The sequence below is a fragment of the Accipiter gentilis genome, chromosome 34, assembly GCF_929443795.1.
Source record: "Accipiter gentilis chromosome 34, bAccGen1.1, whole genome shotgun sequence".
Lineage (NCBI taxonomy): Eukaryota > Metazoa > Chordata > Aves > Accipitriformes > Accipitridae > Astur > Astur gentilis.
This window is the reverse complement of record NC_064913.1, coordinates 13,835,118-13,857,267: the sequence shown is the minus strand read 5'-3', so window position 1 is coordinate 13,857,267 and position 22,150 is coordinate 13,835,118. Positions and strand designations below refer to the sequence as shown.

The window sequence follows — 22,150 nt, the reverse complement described above, 5'->3', positions numbered from 1 at the left end:
TTATGAACCAGTTTTCTGATGCTTGTTGTTTGTAAAATTATTTGGATTCCACTTTATCTACTGAGTGTGGGCCTCACGGTGACTCAGCCACAGGCGTAACGTAAAATGCATGGACGTGGGTGAGGACATCCTACAGGAGCACCCACTCCACACTATCTGTCCCAGTGACTAAGGAGAGGTGACTTCCATCAGGTTATTATAGAAAAGGTTACTGCCACCTTTTCCAAAGTGGTTCAGTTCTTGGTGATCAGTTCTTCAACCAGCTGAGATACTCACATAATCTCTGGGGGACACTTCAGGTGCTGGACCCAGGGCAGCTGGCTGTGGTGGGATTAGATTTAGGCAGCTCCTCGCCACCCTGCTTACCTTACCATCATCTCTCCAAGTGTGCAGCTCTGAACAGGCTTTAGAAAGGACCCCTGCACCTCAGAATTCAGCATCGATGTGGTTAATTGGTACGTGCATAAATCTCCTACTGGATAGGACCAAAGTCTGCTCATACAGAAATGAGATTATAACAGCCCAGTGCTGCATTGTACTCCATGTTCATCTGCCACAGAGCTTCTGTGTAAAGCTTCCCATACTGCTTCTGTAACAACTGTATCTATATGATTCCTACATGAGGGAAATCATGCAAATTACATTTTCAACTTATCATTAATTGTATGGTCCTTTTTTTTCTAAGCACCCAACTTGAGGCGTTCAGGTCTGAGTTGCATTGAATATTCACAGCTGTAACTACCTTTAACAGAAGCTTTGCACTCAGCATATATGGTGATGTAAAATCTTAAATACCTTTAATTTGGTAAACTGGTATTAATCTTTGCACCTCATTTCCATTCTCTAAAATGTGATTTGCAGGGGAAATCCAAGATCCTGCAGTGACAGGATTTTTAAACTGATGCAAAATATTTCATTTCCAATCCAGTCAACAGAAGTATTAACCTGCCTTTCTCTATGGGCACCATTTTAGGATTCCACAAAGTATTAACTATCCTCTTGGGAGGACAACGTGGCCACACAGTGTACTAAGCCTTAACTGGTCTCTCATTTGAGTGGTGGAGCAAAAGAATCACGACAGATGTATTACAAGACATGTCATTTAACCACAAATGTGCTAGCACTATTAAAAGTTATTATATTATGACTGGGAGGAGTCAGAAATCTTCAGAAAACACTGTATTTCATTTATGTGTTTTCTAATTCTTTTGAATTTTTACTGACTCAAAGGGAATTCAGCATCTTGCCTTAATTTGACAGAAACGGGTGTTAGGATATGGTCACTTCCTACAGGGCATGTATTTTACATTTCATTCAAGTCTTTATTAATATTAAATAGTAATAATAAATATTCCTGTTACTTCTGTGCTCAGTACAGGATTTGAATGCTAGGCAATAAATAATACATGGAACCACATACTGAATTACATGGAATAGAAGAAAAATAGTTTTTTAAAAATCACTTATTTAGATAGTGACATCCATTTATGGTACAGAATGAAACAGGCAACTTATGTAAGAAATATATTCTGTGTCATGGAAAGCCTAATCAAAATTCATATAGACAAAAGAGTCAATTATTTTTTTCATCTATTAATACATGGGGGTTTGCCATCTTACCATATTTTAAATATTTATACAATGCATTTGACAGTCAAAGATATTTTCTAAGCCATGAAACAAAGTTTGCCAGGTTGGCCTGACCTAAATAGCCTAGTAATTTTACTTTGTGATCAGTTCCACTACTGCTGATGCAAATAATCACTGGCATAGCTAGAAGGAATTATACTTGGAAATGCTGCATTAGACAGCAAAAGGATATTTCAGGACCGAGTTTTCTTAAAGTCCATTCCTCAGGCAGCTGTGACAGGTAACCACACTAACACCCTCTGCATTACCAATTTACATTCTTTCAGATGTGTGCCCCCCCATACAAAGCCTACCAACTGCACAATCAGTGTGATACAATGTGATCTCCACATATCAAATTTTAAGTTCAGGACTGATTTGGGAAGGAGGTAACTCAGAATATCTGTGCTGATAATACTGCCCTTATTCATTTCAACCAAATTCAGGGACTAACGGAAATGCCTAAATTTGGAGCAACAGCAAAGTCAACACCATAAGCCTCCCTGAAGAGAATAATAGAAAAGGACAGAGACATCCACAGGACAAAGCATCCCATCTAAGAGATGATTTTCCTGTAAAGGGCGTGCCCAAATTCCTCACTTAGGTGAGGGGCTCAAATGCCAAACACTGCCTCTCCCCTTAGTGTGTGGAGACTGACTTCTACCAACATGAGCAAGCATTATGAAAACATTATGCAAGTTACACTAGAAAGGGTTAAGATGCATGAATACACGTGCTGACGAGCTGCATTACCATTTTTTCTGACCAAGACCATACATACAAAATTCTGTATGACAAAATGTCAGTAAAGTGGCATTAAGGTAAAAAAAAAAAAAAAAAAAAAAAGTCATTAACTTGCTGGACAAAACAAAACAAATAAGCAAGCCATCTTAAACCCAGGCAGTAGAAAACCAGGAGGCTCAGAGACAAAGCCAGCTAAATAAAAAGCTCAGTATCAGAAAGATTTATGGCATGAACTGTGAGATAAGTAGGATACTCTTTGGGGCACTAAGTTTTGCAGGACTCTTGCATAGGAAAAGCTGGAAGAAAAAGGCAGAAAGCTGGAAAGCAGCTCTGCAGCATTCAGGACCTCTGCAGAGGTCCTTAGCTTCCATACAACCATGTTACAGCCGTGTTCCAGTCTTCCATTCTCCCACATACTCCAGGTTTCCTACCTGGATTCTTTCTCCCCATTCTATGTTAGCTTCCCCACAGCCTTTCTAAAATAAAGAGATATACTGCTGATCCTGTACAATCAACATGAACAAGTTCTGAAGGCTAAAACCAGGAATCCCTCCAGGCATGAGGATCAAAACGAGCGCTTTGTTGCTTTAGAGGATCTGCAGAGGAACATCTGGGACTCAGCTATAAACCAGGTCGTGGGACTTGGGGCAGAGGAGGGACAGCTGAGTGGGATAGACTGGCTGGGGAGCCCAGAGGCTGAAAAAAACAGCTGGAGATCAATTAAATCAGGAAGACATAAAAGCCACGTTAGCCAACATTATGCACTGTAGGTAGTCATAGAGAGATGGTGATCAGACACGTACATGAAAAGGATTAAGAGGCAGAGTCAGGGCAGGGAAATTCATTTCCCTTAGTGTATGAAGAAACTGCTGATTCCTTCTCCAGCCAAAGCAGCTGCAAAAGATTCAGCTCCTTTTTGTATACCCCACCACAGCAGGCACACACCTCCACTTACATTTCCCTTACAGGCAAGTGTGTGCTTTTGCAAGCACACAGCGTTTCTCTGTAACAGATGCCTTTTTTTTTTTTTTTTTTTTTTTTTCCCCTTTCGACTACTCTGGAAAACGTGTGTATATTTTTTGTACATCCATTTACTGCTTTTGTATCCTAATTCTGGCCCACAGCACGTTTCTCTGAGCAGCGTGACGTGGGGCATTGTTAGCTTCTCATTCACGTTAGCATTCGGCTTCCTTTATTTCTGCAGGTTGCAGCCAGGAAACTGGAAAATGGGCCACAGGAAACCTGGCCTCCTACATCTGTCCCAGTTTGTAATAGCAGCTCTGGTTTTATTTTTCTAAGTGTCTCAGGTTCATTTTAACCCTTGAGATGACTGCTGCAATAACATGTTAAAGAACATGACTGTTTTGTCATTGTTTTTTTTAACCACCATTTCTCAAGACTAAAATTTGAGATTTGGCTAAACCATACTCATTTCTAAAGTATTTTAATATTTATAAAATAAAAAGTTATCTGAGTTTTAAAAAACTTTTGCTGGAAACTACCAAAACAATTCCATTCCATAATGACAAATATCAAAGAGTGTATTTCGAGAAAAATATGGAATAAGGCAGTCTCTAGCTGTTTCAGCTATATATTTTTAACATAATTCTAGAGCAAATGTCTGTATGGAAAGTTGAACAGCTTACAAATCCCTTAGGCCAATTTTTCTCTTTTACATTTTAGTTTCTATAAAAAATTGAAGCACACTTGTTTTGCATTTGATTACAGAAGGAAAAGGGTGCTGCTCATCCAGAAAAGAAACTTTTCCAGAGTAATAAAAAAATCAGTCAGCCGTAACATACTCCACTGAAAATTCATCTGTACAACGAGTATATCATGAGAGGTTAAAAGACAACTGCCAAATCTGCCCAAATGTTTGCTCAGAAACATTTGAAAGAACAAGGCAAAAGTCTGAGTCAGTCCTCACACTTTATTTCTCAACAGAGATGCTTCAAGGGTGATAAATAGGATGTGGTTGGTGAAAAGTTAGTGATTCTTCCAGAAAGGAAGAAAAACAAATATCGATTTGTTTACTCAGAAAGTTTTCAAATACTCATCAAAGGAGATCTTACTGCTAATTTAATTGGCCTTGAAAAAATAAGCTTGCAACTAAGTGTGTAAATGTACCTGTTTTAACTTGATGCAGAACTTTCTCTGTTAAAGGTAATAAATCAAACTAATGGTGCAATCCATACCCAGGGCACTTTAGGGAACTATGTGTATGATACAGAATGCTGGTAATTTTTCCACATCCAGCAACCAGGACATTTCCTGCCAGAGCATCCTCCGAGTTCTTCCATTGTGTTGAAACTGCAAAAACTTTCTAAATCAGGACTTCCTCCTATTATATTTTAGAGGCGTCTTTCTGGGAAATGCAGATTCAAGTGAAAAAAAAAAAAAAGAAATAGGAATTCCTGCAGCACCACCCAGTGGAAACACTAGAAAAAGTTACAGAGTGCCCAAGCACACAAGTTCCAATTTGCTGCAAAACTACAGTAATATTGCCACACAAACCCAGACTGGTTTAAGGATGTGCCAGAAAAACACAGAGGGTTTTGCTGGCCGATGTACTTAACATGAGTCACATGAGGTATGTATGCCTACTCTGCCACTCCTGTGTAATAGTCTCCTCTTCATATTCTAATGTAAAAGATTATTTACAGTAATAATTTACAAGGTTTCTTTCTTAAGCATGAATATGCACTGTTCTGGCCCAGCACATTTAAAAAAAATAAACAGACTCTTGTGGTTAAGAGCAACACAAAAGAGACAGCAGCAAGATCTAGCAAAATATTATAGGATAACATCAAGTTCCACTGCAGAAAAGAAAGCATTCACACACATGTCCAGTAATGCTTCCAGTAGGTACATTTGGTAATACAATGTTTGCAGTTTTTAATTATTTTAACTAAGTCAAAGAAAGGCTGAGGCAGATGTCCAAAGGAAGAAAGTTCTGCAACCTCCAAATTAATACAACAAAGGACTGGTCGCCTGCCAAGCAGAGGTGTGATGACACCGCCTCTAAAACACAAGTGCTTTCAGATTCTCCATAAGGATGTAGTTCAAGAAACAGGTTTAATCCAACTGGAGTAAAAGCCCTAAGCAGGAGGGAATATGGCTAGTTGCCTCCCTGTGAAAGGCTTAAAAAAATAACCTGCTCAACTATTTCTAAAGCTAGCTGTAAACAAAACTACATAAATCCATAATGGCTCCAACCGTTCACCTTGGGACAGACGTAAAATGAATGCAGACTCCTCACACTGCTTTCTGTCTGCTCATGTGGTGCACATCTGTGGCATGCTGGCAATACGCTACACTGCAATCCGAGGGACTTCTGCTTTCAAAGCCAGCCCTATATGTTTATTTTTCCCATATGACTTTCTTTTACATTTTTGTCAGCATCAGTAGGACACAGATCAGGATTATTTGACTGTCCTATATAAAATTTCTGATACTCCCTTTGATAAATTCAGAGAAAATACGCACCAAAAAAAAATAAAAAAAAATAAATAGCTAAAGAGGGCAGAGGATACAGCCTCCAGGAACAGTGGCTATTCTGAAAGTTTACTTGATGTATCAAGCCATGATTACTCCCAAATGTAAATGCTTTTTCCTTATCTGTACCTCCTTCTTAAACTGAAGTATTAAAATTTCCAATTTTGTGGCAGCAGACCGAATGCTCTGTAACTTATGCTAGTGGCTCTAATATTTTAAATGGTGTATTAATACTATCAACTATCTCAAATGTCGCTTTTAATACATTTTGTATTCCAATTTTTAAGCTAACCTTCCCCTCTCGACTAACTTTTCCTAGACTAGAAACTCAGATAAACAAGCAGGTCTTTTTAATACTGTGAGCAGAGAGGAACCTGGCCAAAAGGACAGGAAACGCAGTCCTGGGAGTTCTGTTCAGGCAAACCGAGGTGGCTGGCAATTTCCGCAAGACCTGAAGCACAGCAAGATCACTGCAGCTTACACTGGCAGTCAGAGCTCGCCTTCCTATACGCACTGAATTTTCAGAATTTGCTGGATTAGCAAAATGAGCCATTAAACTATTAAATAACACATAGGGTTACCTGTATACTCTCACGTTGCAAGGGGACTCAGTCATCGCATTATACTGAAAACAGTGTACCACAATTCAGCAGATGGTAACCTACATACATATAGAGATGTTGTACCTGGACAATTTCTTCCCAAAATGTTAGCGCTATTGCAATAGTTCTTGGAGCACAAGCCAGGGTCTAAGTTCCTTAGTCATAAAAAATGAGCAGCGAGTCACAGCACTAGTCAAGGTCCACATTTCTCACTTTAAATGCTGTTATTTCTGTGTGCAACGGTCTCAGAGTAAACACCTAAATTAAGAATCACTCTTACATGTCAAAATCTCAAAAATCTGCTGTTCTCCTTCTTTCTCCATGCTAATCAAAGTTCTGCTATGCATGTTTATCATGCACTAAACTAAACTGAAACCCAATTAAAAGATTCTTATCTCCTGACATTATTCACTTGTCTACTACACCAACAAGAACCTGAAGGTCACACCTACACATTTCCCCTAACATCGATCATTAAACACTGGAATACCCAACAGAATGCATCATAAAATACACGAGATTTCAGCCACCAGAAGATCTGGTTGTTACTCTCCTGTACTGTCTGTGTCCTGGGTACTTAAATTCTCATGGCTGCTGTGAACTATGAAGGAGAGACAAATGGGACACTATTTCAATGATGACAGCAAACTTTGCTGTATACAAAGTGCTTAGATTGCCTATGCTTAGAGGTGACATCAATACACCAACTGGTTTGTTAGTGTCTCTGCTGCTCAGGATATATAACAGCCACTCTTCTGATTTGTACGCTGAATCCTGGGTAAGATTCCACGTTTAAATAAAATGTAAAGACTCTATCCCCTCTCCTCAACTTGGATGAGACTGCACAGTCACTTTTATTGTACCCTACTCCCAGGGAGTCAATCCAGCTTTGATGCTGCTGTGTTTTGGAAGCATTTGCATTGCAGAGCTTCAGTACTGAAGCAGCAGCACTGAAGGAGTGCTGCAGTCATAGTTTCTATACCAGCCCTATTCCACGCTCGCAGTTTGCTAAACTAACCACACACGCCAGTTGCTCTGAGTCTGCTCTGAGTCACCAGACTTCACAGAGGTCTATATCTAGAATCTAAACCCACATTCCCATCTCAGCTATATTAGTATAGCATGGAAGAAAGTCTCTGAAGGTAGTCAACTTTCTCCAGATTTCACTAACAGAGCTGCAATAGGAATTTGTTCTTACTTTCTAAATGCTTTTTAGATATTGTTTCTTCTCATGAATTACTGTTAATTGCTGGGAAGAGATAATAGTGGTACTTGAGTCTATAAACTTTTTGTTTTTGCTGTATTGTGACTTGATAGAACAGAGGCCACTCAACATTACCACACTATAAACATTTCAAAACAATAAGACTCATTAGCATCCTTCCCAAAAAGCTTAAACTGAAATACATCTGATCAATTTTCTTAATATAAAAGAAAAAAAAAAAAGGAAAGATGAAGAAATATACTGATACAGTAAAGAGGTGCTGTCACCACATTAGAGGCAAATGGATGCATAATAGAAATCTGTTTTCCAGATAACTGTCAGCTGTTTTGCAAAATGAGAATGGGAAACTTATAGGAGGACATTTGATTAAAAACATTTAGATTCTTTAGATGAAGTATATAATCAAAGTCTACTCTTTTTTTGTACAACTGCAAAAGCGTATTTTACACAAACTTCTTTGTTCACTAATAATTTCAGAGAAAGACCCATCTTGTAAAATTATATGAACAGGACTTACTGCTGAGGTTAGTGCTTAGAAAGGTTTTACCAATTTTAAATGATTGATAAGAATCATAAAAATGACAACCAAATGACTCATTCCATAATTCACCAACAGCTAAAACTAGAAGACAACATGTAAGATACAAGTTTTCCTCTCCTCGTACCTCAAACAATCTTCAAGTTAGGATCCACAAGATAAAAAAAATGTATACTTTAAAGCTGAAGAAACCAAGACATGGTTGTTTGCAAGACAGCCAAAATACATTAACAGGTAGTAATCGGTATTTGCAAAAGTTATCCAAGCTATATTCTGAATCTTCAAATACTGAGTAGCCCGTTGGCAAGCAGAGACACAGACGTGACTGAAATGACTCCCTGAAGTGGGTCTGGGGAAAGCCGTGGAGTGGGCAGTGTCCTTCACACACTCAGTACATCCTGACACTGCAAAATTTAGCGCAAAGCTATGGAAGACGAGGAGGACACTTGGACAGAGCACAAGAGCCACTCCAATGCCTTAGTTACATTCAAGGCCTATGCTAGTGTTCAAATGTTTGCAACATGAGTCTCAGTGCATTAACAGAAGTGCTGACACACTCAAAAACAAATACATCCCTAAGTGCTTTAAAAGATCAACACAACTAAGTTTCTGGCTTCCGACAGAAATTCTTCTCCTGAAGACCCTCAGCTGTATCTAACCGCTCAGATGTAGACAGAGCACATTGTATCATCTTTAGAAGCCTTTCTTTACATGGTTGATTGATACTTATCTTAAAAGTTCGTAGGTGTCGTCAGCTAGGTGAGCAGTTTTCAACATGTGCTCCATGCATGCAGGGGTCAATGGATTCCTCCTGAAGGAGAGGCAAAATTACCCCAGTACTACTACAGTAGGCTCAACTGCAACATAGGCATCTGCACAACTGCTCAAAAATAATTATGGATCCACAGACACAAAAAGGACAAACCCCACTGCTCTAGATAGTCAGGCAATGCTACTTGAGCAAGCAGGCCAAAATCAGACACAGTTGTTGGTAACTGTAACGCCATCGCCATATGAGTAAAAAAGTATAATTCTCAGCTGAGTTGTATCTGCTTAGGACATGGCAAAATTTTGCCTCCGATGTTCTTAACTGTAATATAACTTTAAAATAATTACTTAAATACTTAGTTATTCAGTACGCTGTGAGATACTGACCATGAATTACACTGATTAAGCAGATCAACAATTCCAGGGTACTTTTTGGTACTGCAAAAAACTACTGCAGTATTCATACAAAATTAAAAATGCAGAATGACTATACAGTTATTAATTGGCATTGAATTATCTGGCAGGTAGTGCCGTAGCGGTACTTTCATCTCAATGCTTATGGCAGGTATTTTCTTCAGGTTTTGCTTTTAGAAATGCAGCAAGCTTCCTTCGAAGAGCTTTGAATGAAAATCCACTCTTCACAGCAAACCCTTAACAATTCGAATTCTGATACAATTACTGGCCTATATAACCACAATGGGTTAAAGAAAGTTTTAAGGATGAAGATGCATTTTCTTTTTGTGAAGTGCACAGATAAGAGGTACTTCGTGCTTCATCTGCTTTGTTTCCATACATGCATGCAGCTTTGTATTTTGCAGTGCAGCGAGCTGGACTTCCTGTGCCTACACCTTGACATTCTCCTCAAAATCGTGACTAATTCTTTAATCATTCATTATTCAACAAAATACTTCAACATGACAACAGGCATATTCAGTCTTTCAAGAGCTCTCAACAGCCTCCAGAATATTAGCTGATTCATTTAACAAGCCACAGATGAAGTAAACATCTGTCTAATGATTCAAGACTGTGAGATTCCCTATTGTGGGAAACACCAAGGAGAAAGCCATGGTGAATCAATCCAGGGATACACAGCACAATATGATTTTCAAAGGCCCCTAAGTGACAGCCTGTTGCATGAACCATTGGGTGCGGTCACGAAAGACACACAGCAGCTCAAAACCAACAGTACTCTTTGAAACTGGCCCAGGCTAACACGTGTCCTATAATCAGCGTCACAGCTCTAAGACGGATTCAAGCAGCAGCATCCAGGCATGCTGCACGTCCGAGCCGCCACCACCAGAAGAAAACCGTGGACTGATAAATAGTCTGAATTGCACAAAAGAGTCCAACCTGCCATATCTTTGTGGGAAGTACTAGCTAATTTACCGGTTCTTTGCTATCTTGGATTATTTAGTACTTGACAGAGAACCACTCGCAGAGGTAACGGTAACTACATGAGCATACAAATTTTATATGAGGTCACCAAAACACACTCGCTAAAATAAATTTTTATAAATACATGCATCACAAGTAACTCTGTGTGTTGGTTCTCCCAGCCTTATCCCACTCTCCCTTATCTGTAGTAGCCAAATGTCTGTTTATTTTGGCATCTATTTGTTTCTTCTGAAGCAACGTGTTGTCATGTGGTTGCATTCCCAAGGCTAACGTTTGTGTTTTCCATACAGCTGATGGACCTCCATGTCCCTGTCATGTACACCTACCTTCCTATGTGTAAACCTATGATCCTCAGAGCAAGCAACAAGCTCCGTGCACCCTGGTGAACCTGCAAAATGACTTTCATTCTGTGCTAAGTCCTCCAGAACAGGTTTTTAAACTAAGGTAGATTTCAGCTTCAGTTATAGTTAAGTCACTTGAGCCATAACACCTTCCCTCAAGAATACCTCTATCATAAGAATGCCTTCATCCCAAGAAGGGCATTACAATGAGAAGGTAAATTTACATGCTTGGACTTCACGCACAGCAAAGGGGAATACTTCGGTCTTTGGAGTGAGATACCTGTTTTGTTTTCATAATTTAAGTTTAATGAAATAATATTAAGTAATAGGAGCAAAGAACCACTGTGAATCAGTAAGCAGTGAGAACTGGTAATGAATAAAACAAAATAGATGATTTTTGTTTCCACATATAAAAGCATCCATGTGCACAGTGGTTTATAAACACAGTTACAAGGAAGGCTGTAGCTGAGTTTTTTCCCCTGAGACCATGTTGCTTATTTCAGCTGCTGTGTCTAGGTGGAGTTGGTGATACCAAAAAGATATAAGCCTGTGTTTTTTTTCTTTTTAGGAACAACTGATGGAGGTGATTTGGAAAATCGAGATATAAGCAATTATGATAATATCTCAGCCCTTAGCAGACAGTATATATTCTTCTCACACACTTTCATGTTTTGTAAATTAAAACACGTAAAGCATAAAATCTCAGTTACAGGCATTTTCATTATTTGAGTGGAAACCATCATGCACTATTTGATATTTGGGTTTTTTTTTCTGTTCCAAACAGAACTGTTGTATTTTTAACACATCTGTGGATTACTTCTCATTCACTCTTTCTACCATATAGAACACACAACCAGTACACTACTACTACATCTGTTTTTCTACGAGGACATCAAGATGTTTTTACTTACACTGAGTGAATACAACACATGAAACGTATATAGTGTAGATAGACTACATATTTATATATATCTGTATGTATGAATGTGTGTGCTTCATCTACACTGATTCAGTAGATGGCACACTGAAAATCCAGCAATATTTAATGCAGTAAGCAGCCAATTTAATGTCCATATTTCAAAGAGAGATAGTAAGAGCTAGGGAATGCACTTCAGTAAGAGTTTTGGTGTTGTACACCACACTAACTCTTCCATAACATAATCAACAGATTTTTTTAACGTTATGCACAGTAATGCACCTCTCTCTCTCAAATTTAGAATTTTACAAAAGAAAGAAAATTCCAAAACCGAAAATAGCTCCGACTACCTGATGACTGCATTTGATTGAAACAGAGATTGGGCATTTTCTATTTTACATACTATTCTAAAAATTCTTCTGTGCCCAACTAGGAAATCAAGAGGCATCTGTGTCTGGAGATCGTGTCACTAATCCATTGATAAAAGTCCTCTGTAAAGTGATGTTAATGAAGAACTTTTCTGTGCAGCTTGGACATAGGAAGTACAGGAAACACTGAAGATTCTCAAAGGTAAACACGTGGTACACTGCAATTAGTCCTCCATCCAAGTACTACTTTTTTGCACAATATTTGCTACTTTAATGCTATCACATGACAGTTCAAGTAATTAGCTGCTATTTCCTATTACATGCAATTTTATTCACATTTTTTGACATTTCCTTAAGTTAAAACCCACTTGCAAGCAAGACTCCATTTTCTTTGTTTGCCCCAAACATTTTTTTTTGCAAAAAGTTGTTAATTTCTAATTTAAATTAACCATCAGTGGGGCATGGCAAAAGTCTTTCTAATTCTGAACACAGACTTCTTTCATGACTGCTATGAAAATAAATCATCACGAAATAATTACACAAACCACTAAGTCCAAAGTGCTATGTACAAAATCACTCGAAGATTTAGATACGTAAGCATTATGTGAGTGAATATACTTTTCAAACATGCCCATCACCTCAGTATCTTGGTACAAGACTCTTTTAACCACGCAATTACATACAGTTGTCAAAGATGCACAGAACGTGCTTATCATAACACAGCCTTCTGTGTACCCCATTTCTGTACCTCACCCTACAAAACTATTTATGCATAAATTACATTTAATCTGAAATAATCGAAAAGCCTGTATGAGGAAAATAGGAGATGAGCCATGACTTTCTGCTTGAAATTAAATGAAACCGTTGACTTCTGAAGTTGGAGTCCTCATGACCAGAAAGATGCTGCATTGTATAAACTTGTCTTAGCACTACACCCCTAAGTAAATAAAGATGTAACTTGCCTCCCTTTCAACTGCAATGTTAGAAAGGCTGACAGGGCTTCACAAAACCCTCCTGTGTTAGGGAACGGAAACTCCTAATGAGATTAGTTGGTGTGTGTGCAGACATTACTTAGCCATGACTAAATGGGCTCTCTTCCTGCAGCCAGTGGAAAATTCAGGGAACTTTTTCCCCCTGCAGCATCAGAGTCCCTCTAACCTTCAGCAAAGCCAGATCCAAAAACAACTCTCCACTTTCTCTCCCTTTCTCTCTCTCCCTCTCTCTCCTTTTTTTTTTTTCCCCTTCCCTTACAAACATTTTTAGTGTTTTTTTCGGTTGGTCGTGGAAACTATCCACGTCGGCCAAGGGGTCTTGGGGCAGGGGGTGGCTAAGAAAAGCGGGGAGGGGGAGGGCCGGGGAGAAGGCAGATGACTACAAAGGAAACTGTAAAAAGGAGCAAATATATAAACCTGAGGGAGAAAACCACAGAGTTTCTTTGTGAGCTGCAGTGACTCATTTTCAAGATGTTGTCTGCTGCCAGTTTCAAACCGGAAGCGCATGGCAATTAGTCTTGCTGTTTCCAGACAAGCCAGAAACTCTCCCGACACTTTTTTTTTTTTTTTTTCCTCTTTTTTTAAAGCCCCTTCTGCAGTTTCTGCAGGAGCCTTCCCCCACACACACCAAAAAAAAAAACACCCAAAAAACCCGGCCCCTCTCGGCCTCGCAGCAGCGCCGGGGACCCCTCGCCCCCCCCCCCCCCCCCCCCCGTCGTGACAGGCGACCGGGCGGCCCCCGCCGCCCCAAACGCCGTTATCGTGATGCTGCTGGTACGGGGCGGCCCCGGCAGCCGGACACCGCCGGGGGAAGGGACACACACACACACCGGGATACGACCGGTATTGAGGGGGGTCCCAGGGCTCCCCCCGACCCTCTGCGCCCTGTCACGCACCGTGTGTTGTGCGTGTGTCCCCCCCTCCGCCTCTCCTCACACGCTCCGTCCCCTCACCTACACCCGCAGCTCCCGGGGGTGGCGGCGGCGGGCTCCCCCCCCCCCCCCCCGGGGGCCCCTGAGGCGGCGGGACACACACAACCTCCCCCCACAGCCCCCCCCCCACCACACACACAGCCCCCCTTTGCCCTCCACCCGCCGCCCCCCTACCCTCATTACCGCCGCGCTGGCCGGGCCCGACCCCGGGGCAGGACCCCCGGCCCCGTGTGGGGCTCCGAGTCGTCGTGTCCGTGTCCCCCCCACCCCCCGGCGCTCCTCACCTCCAGCCCGCCGTTTGCCCCCCGCTGCCCCACCAGTGAGGGGTGTGGGGGACACGACACACACACGCCAACCCCAGCAGCAACCGCCGGCCCCCCTCCCGAAACCCCCCAAAACTTCGCAGGAGCCGGGGCGGGCGCGAACAGCACTTGTACCTACCCAGAGCCTGAGGGACTTTTCCGCTCTCTCCTGGTAGTTTAGAGGGAGCTGAGTAAAATCCCCCGGTTCTCCATGCTGACAGTCTTCTGCGAACGCTCTGTTGCTCTTGTAACGAGATCCTGATATTTTTTTTTTTTTCTCCCCTCTTTCTTTTTTTTTTTTTTTTTTTTCGGCCGGGGTGTGTGTGTGTGTGTGTGTGAGAGAGAGAGAGAGCGAGCAGGAAGTCAGAGCAGTCAGACAGAGAGCCGGCTCACTTCCTTTCCTGCATTATTCCCCAGGCGGTTTGCAGTCTGTGTAAACAGGCTTTTCCTCCCCTCTCCCCTCTCTCTGGCCACTGATGTGCAGCATGGCTGTAATATAAGACACACACGTAGTAAAACGGGTTAACGGTAACTCCGCCGGCTCGCAGGGAGCTCCCCCGACCTCCACCTCTTCCTGTGCTACACCCCTGGGGAGGAGCTTCCCGCCAACCCAGCGCTTGGCCCACCGCTGCCGCCGGGCTCTGAGGTGGCTCGGGGAAAAACACGCACCCCGTTGGGGTTTGGGTTGTTTGTTTGTTTGTTTGTTTTCCTCGGGGGTGACAGTCGTGAGGCGCTGAGGAAGCGTTTTACAGAGGGACGCCTCAGGACGGGAGGGGAGAGGGGGGGCCTTGGGGTGAAGAGGCAGCCGGCCTCGTCTGGTCGACGGTCGGCCGAGCGTTGGGTTGTCTCCGATTTGGGTCGGTGGAGGTTGAGGGGTCGGTGGAGGTTGAGGGGTTGGTGGAGGTTGAGGGGTCGGTTGGAGGTTGAGGGGTCGGTTGGAGGTTGAGGGATGGTGGAGGTTGAGGAATGGTGGAGGTTGAGGGATGGTGGAGGTTGAGGGATCGGTTGGAGGTTGAGGGGTTGGTGGAGGTTGAGGGGTTGGTGGAGGTTGAGGGGTCGGTTGGAGGTTGAGGGGTTGGTGGAGGTTGAGGGGTTGGTTGAGGTTGAGGGGTCGGTGGAGGTTGAGGGGTCGGTTGGAGGTTGAGGGGTCGGTTGGAGGTTGATGGGTCAGTTGGAGGTTGAGGGATGCTGGAGGTTGAGGTGTCAGTTGGAGGTTGAGGTGTCAGTTGGAGGTTGAGGTGTCAGTTGGAGGTTGAGGGGTTGGTGGAGGTTGAGGGGTTGGTTGAGGTTGAGGGGTTGGTGGAGGTTGAGGGGTCAGTTGGAGGTTGAGGGGTCAGTTGGAGGTTGAGGGGTCGGTGGAGGTTGAGAGGTTGGTTGGAGGTTGAGGGGAGGTTGAGGGCTTGGTGGAGGTTGAGTGCTTGGTGGAGTTTGAGGGGTCGGTTGGAGGTTGAGGGGTCAGTGGAGTTTGAGGGGTCGGTTGGAGGCTGAGGGGTCAGTGGGGAGTGATAGATCGCTGGGTGCGCTGGTTTGCCTTCCCGAGATGGACCTGGCGTTAGATGGCAAAGGACAGAAATGGTGCAGCGTCCTCAGTTGAGGGGAACGGCAACTTAAAAGTTGAGGGGCGCCTGGGTCGTTGAAGCGGAGCTGGGTCTTCCAGCTCCACATCATACCTCAGGGACAGAGCAGTGGTAGTTTGCCGATTAGGTTTTGACCGTCAAGCTGTAGACCTCAGATCCAAACTGTTGGTTTGGATTTATTAAAAGGCACACATTTCCAGTATTTGGAGTTTACATCCTCTATGTCTTTTCTCGCGTCTCATATATCTGCATTTTACTATTTCTAACTTTATTTGGAAATTCTGAGAGTGACTGACATTATCGTCCATCTGCCCAGTGCATCAGTGCTGTTCAATGCATACTATTTTAAAATCAATGCTGCGCTGCTATTTCTTTTAACGGTCACGAGATTTATCGTTCCAGCACAAGAACTGCAGTTCAGAATGTTCTTGATGTGCAGTGACACAGAAGCTATGATTATTTTTTATCACTCTGTTGGGTTGTTGCTTACGATGTCGCTGGGAACAAAAGTATGCTTTGATGGAATTAAAAGGTTCGTCACAGTTGGCCACTAAGCATTAGTCAATAGCATCCGAACAGCTGGCGGTGAGCAAATTGCGAGTCTCTTGGGGAAGTCCATCAGGTTTCTTCCTTCTCGTCCTCTAACATGCCATGGGGGAGCAAGAATAACACGGTACTGGAACACCAAATTATGTAACTTTGTTATTTTCCTTAAATAATGCCCTTTTAGAAGTCCTCCTGAATTTTAGAGTACAGATGTGAGGTCAGCTAAATCCTCGTTTTGTGGTTCCCAAATGAAGAAGCAGTAAAATGTTTAACTTGAGATAGTATATTTCCTAGATTAAAACGCGCAGTGGATGAAGTCCTTGCCGTGAGCGTTAGTTTAAGTCATTAGGATGCAGGAATCAATCTTTCTTTGGGAACTACAACTGAAGACCCGGGTCTGCAAAACCAGAGCAGCCAGAGTAGCTTTTATGGTACCAATATGCAATGCTGGGCTGACAGCTGGGGGTACCAGCATTCATCTTCTACATTTATCTTTCACTGATTTTGTGAACAAGAGATGAAGCAGAGATATTCCAGAGTTGCCTTGACCAGTTATTGGTGCAGAGATCTGAGAGAAGAAACTCTCAAAACCAGTATAACTTATTTTCTTTTACAAAAAGTAAATAACACTATGTCTTTAAAAAAAAAGTTTAAAAATTAAGATGTTTCTTTTATTTATTATGCTGTAACTTGGTTGATGGCACTAGAATTTTTTTTACAGCACCAGTCCTTTTTTTGTCTAGATCATGAAGTAGAAACCTAAATAAATCTGCCACACTGGAGGTTGGATGGCCAGTGGATGAGAGCTCTTCATATTGCCCTATGAATGCTGGAGACGAAAGTGCAGAACTTGTTTAATGGAATAAAGCCACCAGGATATGTTGGAAACATGAGGAATTCAGAAAGCTGTGCTGGAAGTGGAAGAAAATGGGAGCATTTGGCCAGGGTTACTGATTCTAGCCCTATGGATGTCATCGGGAAAATATTTTTGGAAACTACATCTATGTGCTTGATAAAAACACTGCTTTACAGAGTGGTTGCCGAAGCTCTCTCATCTGTGATATCTGCCTGGCTAAAGTAATCTAGACTTACATTTATCCTTAAGGATTATCTGATGCAAAAATAAAGGACGATGAATGAGGAAAATTGCAGGTTTGTATTGTGTAGGAGCCTTTTTCTTCTGCATAAGCAATTCCACTCAGAAAACCTATTAACGTAATCATAAAAATGCTAGTTATGTTTTCAGTAGAGTCACTAGACAACTTCTGTGTCTCGATTCACATCCATTCATCAGCATATATTATCATTACAACTGTTAATTATAAGACTGAATCCTGTCCTCAAGCTGTGAAGATTTGGGGTTTTAGCTCTGGAAATTGTTGTTCCTTGCTCGGAGCTGGTCCAGACAACAGCTGTCGCATTCATAGAGGACTAAGTGTAACTAGAGACAGCTCTCCTTCGGCCAGTAAGGCAGGTTCCTGCTGCTGAAAGTCCTAATCTGATGGGTTCAGGCGATCCTTGAACAAACATATGCACCCAGGACGTCTCTGTGTCCTGTTTATCTAGGGAGAGTGCAGTTTGTAGAAGAGCTTGTGTTTATAAACCTGTCCTTCTGTTGAAAAAATTGTCCCAAAGCATTCCTACGTATAGTGACTATAATTCTGCCTCATTTTTATTAGATTACATTAATTAAGAAGCCAGGCTTTGTCTGTCCTTTCAGATTGTTTCTACCATATTTTTAAACTGTTCATAAATCTCATGTGCTGCTGTAACTAACCAATCTAAAAGAAGGAAACAAAAAAATAAAGGTAGATTTGCTGTGCTTCAGGTGTCTGTTTAAGCTCTTCAGGCTGAGGCTCGTATCTTTGTTGGTCTAGGTTCTGGTGTAATTTCACTCCGAGCCTTGACTCCCACTGTAATTAAATTATTAAATTAAATTAAATAATTGGAATGTCACTTTGCGGTACGCAATTTTCCTTAAATGTGCATAGATGCTTACAGTCGTGTGTAATTATCAAGAACAAAGTTGAAAGCAGTTGGAAATAATTGTCGTTTCATTTAATATTTTAACTGTGAATGTATTTAATGAATGTATACATTGCTTAACCCTCTCTAAACATTTTGTATTTCTTTCCAGATTACAGGCTCTGTAGTGAAGAGGCTTCAAATTTGTGACTGCCTTTATGACAACTAACACTGTATGTTCTGTGGGAGAATCACTCGTAACCGTTCTTCTCTCCTATTTTCTGGTAATTCTACCTTGAATAACCACTGGCCAGGTTACAGGGGGATTTCCAGGGGATTTTGGAAAGGGGGTATACAGAAACTACTTACCTGAGTTGGAACGACAGCCTAATTCATGTAGGATTCTTCGTTGCCCTTCACAACATACTATTTAAATGCCTTGCAAATGTTGCATCAATATTGATGAATGTTCCTCTAGCAGGTTTGGCTTTTCTCTTTCACACTTTCCTGTAGCTGGACAAACACGGGCTTCAGAGCCAACAACTTCATTATTGCAAAAAGTCCCGGGGGATCCATACCACTCACAAAGTGGTCAGGTCCTCAGTTTTATCTCATCTCACAGGCAGCTTCACTGGCAAGAAAAGTGCTGCCTGCAATACTGTACAGTGCTACCTCCAGGGTGTAACGCTGACTCCAAACCCATGGAAACTCAAGAGATTGGACTGCACGTTGTTCCCTGGCAAGCATTATTTCTTCCTGGGCTTTCTGCTGAGCTATCTAGGGTAAAATTGTGAGCTTTAGAAAAGGTTTTAGATGGCAGGCATCAACAGAACTGTGTTCTCTGTTAAGAAACCTCTTGTTCAAAGTTAGATTAGTGGGAAAAACAATTGCATGTCATCATCAAAAGGTTCAAAACATCATGCCGCATTTTCTGGAACAAAGAAATTCTGCAAGTTTTAACCTAAAATGTTTCCTGCCAGAGGCAGGAGAAGGGCTAAGTGCTTCTTCACACCATGAAACAAGTATATTGTGCGGATGGTGGGACCTCGGCAAGAAAGCGGGAGCCTCTTCCATCCTCCCAGGGACTTCTTTTTCCCTCGGGGAACATGTTCCAGTCCCTCATGACAGAGGCTGTGAGTGAAAATTGCTGCTGGGTTGCAATTAGAAGTCTGCCTTCAGTCTTAAGGGAATGATGTTTTAGAGACCCCGAGGTTTTCCTCTTGTCCCCTGCCCACCCACCACCACCACTACCACCCCCCGGAAGGCTGTGGTGCTTGATCAGGAAGGAGTGTTTGGGGGAAATTACTGGTTTTACACTCCTCTTCCTCTGGCACATTTTTGCTTTCCTGAATGTTTTGCTTTCCCTGTGTGTTGTTGTGGAAGAGAGCACATGACCCAACACGTTTCGAGTAAAAGCATCACTTGCGTGTACAGTTTCATTAGGTTTGCCTTCTTAGTGAAAGATTTATAAGGAATTACCTCCTGTGTGCAGTGTAATTGCCTATGATTTTTTGTCATTTAAGGAATGTCCTGTCTCTGTGTGTTGAAGGAGCTTATAGCACCTAAATGAAGAACCCATGAAAACAGGGAAGAGGATTCCAAGAATCTTTGAATAACCATGAGGTCTAATCTAACTGCAAAGATTAACTGTTTCAGAGGTCACCGTGCTTCTCTTAAATCTTTCAATCTGTTCTACTGCAATTTCTTTTCCAGGCTAATTAATTAAAGTTCTGAGCTAGAACTTACTTGCATTTTATCGGTCTCTTTCCCACCCCCTCCCTATCTCCCATCTGTCTAGTTTAGTCTAACCTAATCTCTAAATATAACTTAACCAAGGTATTTCTACTGCCAATATCACCATAGCATCTGAATATAATTAAACTGCTTTTACTGTTCTCAAAAGCTTTTGGTCAAATGGAGCACAACTCACTGCCGCTTCTCTTCAACCCACACTAATTCTAAGATTTTTAGATGATGAATGAAATTGTGCAGATTTTATCTTCAATACGTGACCTTGTAGCTTTTATGTTTCCCAGTATGACACACATGTTTGGGAGACATTTCTACTTAGCCATTTTCAGTTAGGTGCGAATGACAATATTTTTTTCTCTTCTACTTACTGTGTATTTTATTATGATGTTCCAATGATTGTATTACCGTGTTTGTAGTTACAAAGTTAATTATGCATGTTCTTGGTGATATGCATTTTCTAATAAAATAATCAATGTTTTCTTAAAGCCTTCTCTGTTTTCATACTCCATAGCCATAATTATAAACCTCATATAAAAGACACTTTGGAAAAGCAAATAAATCTTCAAAATATCTTTGTGTTTTTAAAGTCAAAACTACTCCTTAACCAGTCATTGGTGCAGACCATAAAGTACATGCATTATGTGTTTCTTATGGGAAATGAGTGCTACTCGCAAATTATAGCTGCCTTTTGCTTGCTAGAAAATCCTTTTTCTAAGTCACATTACACAAGAAAGTTAAAAAATGAATGTATCTTACTACCTTTACTTTACATGTGCATAAGCACTCATTTTTCTTGATGAATGGTAACAGAGAGAGACTTCAGAAAACAATTCAAAGCGTGTAAGTTAGGACCCTTCCATGAGTGATCCGGAGGTGCCTGCTTCTCTCTGATGACCATGCAGAGATCCTGGGAAGCCTCCCCAGCTAACTCAACCACCCAAATTAGATGCTTAGAGTTAGAAGACATAAATATCCCTTAAATTCATATTTTGCCTTCAGTACAGCTGAAATGTGGAATCACTTTTCAGCTGTCTGTGAGAGGAATTTATTCAGAGGATTTTTGTTATACATTTGAACGACAAGTACGAAAAGCTTTTGGTGTAGACATACTCGCATCTAAGTCATTTGAAAGTGACAGCATTCTGATTCTTCTAAAAACTCAAGTAATGCAGGCTTGCAGTGTAAACTTGATCTTGTTCCTCCAAAAAATTCCCAGTTCGTACATCTTTCATCTACTGGTTTGCTCTGTTTTAGATCAGGACTGCTGTCCTGCCTTAAATACACACGTTGAAAAGCTGATACCCGTTTGCCCATCTGATACCCTTTTATCACATGCTAGTGATAGTTACAGTTCTAAGAAGATTGCTGATGTGCAGCCAAAACTACAGTTATATGAATATTGCCTTGGCTGTGGTTGTGCGCTCTTGTCTGGGTGTTATCAAGAGATGCCACATTTACACGGAAAGCTTTTCTGATACAAACTGTAGGCTCCTTCATAACCAGACTTGGCAAAACACCATAAACACAAGTCTCAGTCCATACTTACTACACAAGTTCGTAAGAGTTAACCATGTGCTCTTATGTTGTGCCTAACACAAAATAAAGTCAAGCAACCACAAACCTACGGGAACAGCTAACATGGCTTTATCCCACCATTGGCACCAGCACCAGCATGGCTGCTCCAGGTGAGGGGACAGGTCCTCAGCTATACCCCTCTCATCCACATTTCAGCTGCATGCAACACCAGATTTAAGCACGTTCTTAAGCTTTGCTGAAGCAAGATCTTACATCCTTGTGTAAGAGGCGTTGAGGTTATGGCAAGTTTCTTTTGACTTAGGTGCGTTTCAGTCAGGGGTTTATTGTGGAAGTGGTCTTCAGGGGGACTTTGGTTAAATACCAAGTTTCTTCAAAATCCTATACAGATCGTAGTATAAACTTGTTAGTCCAGCACGTGCTCGTTCTGTTAAAAGGAGGATGCTATAATAAATGGATTATTGCTTACATTACTCCATGCAATATAGCTCACATAATTCATGTTAAAAATTGCTTTGAGATATTATTGT

General features: G+C 41.6%; 1 protein-coding gene across 1 annotated transcript in view; it reads right to left on the bottom strand.

Annotated features, from left to right (window-relative positions):
* Positions 1-14,803, bottom strand: part of ELK3 (ETS transcription factor ELK3) — a 40,477-nt gene extending 25,674 nt beyond the window's left edge. Inside the window, exon 1 of the mRNA XM_049792180.1 lies at positions 14,387-14,803. The gene's annotated coding sequence lies outside the window, so the exon portion shown is untranslated. The remainder of the gene's footprint in view (positions 1-14,386) is intronic.
* Between the last annotated feature and the right edge of the window lie 7,347 nt (positions 14,804-22,150).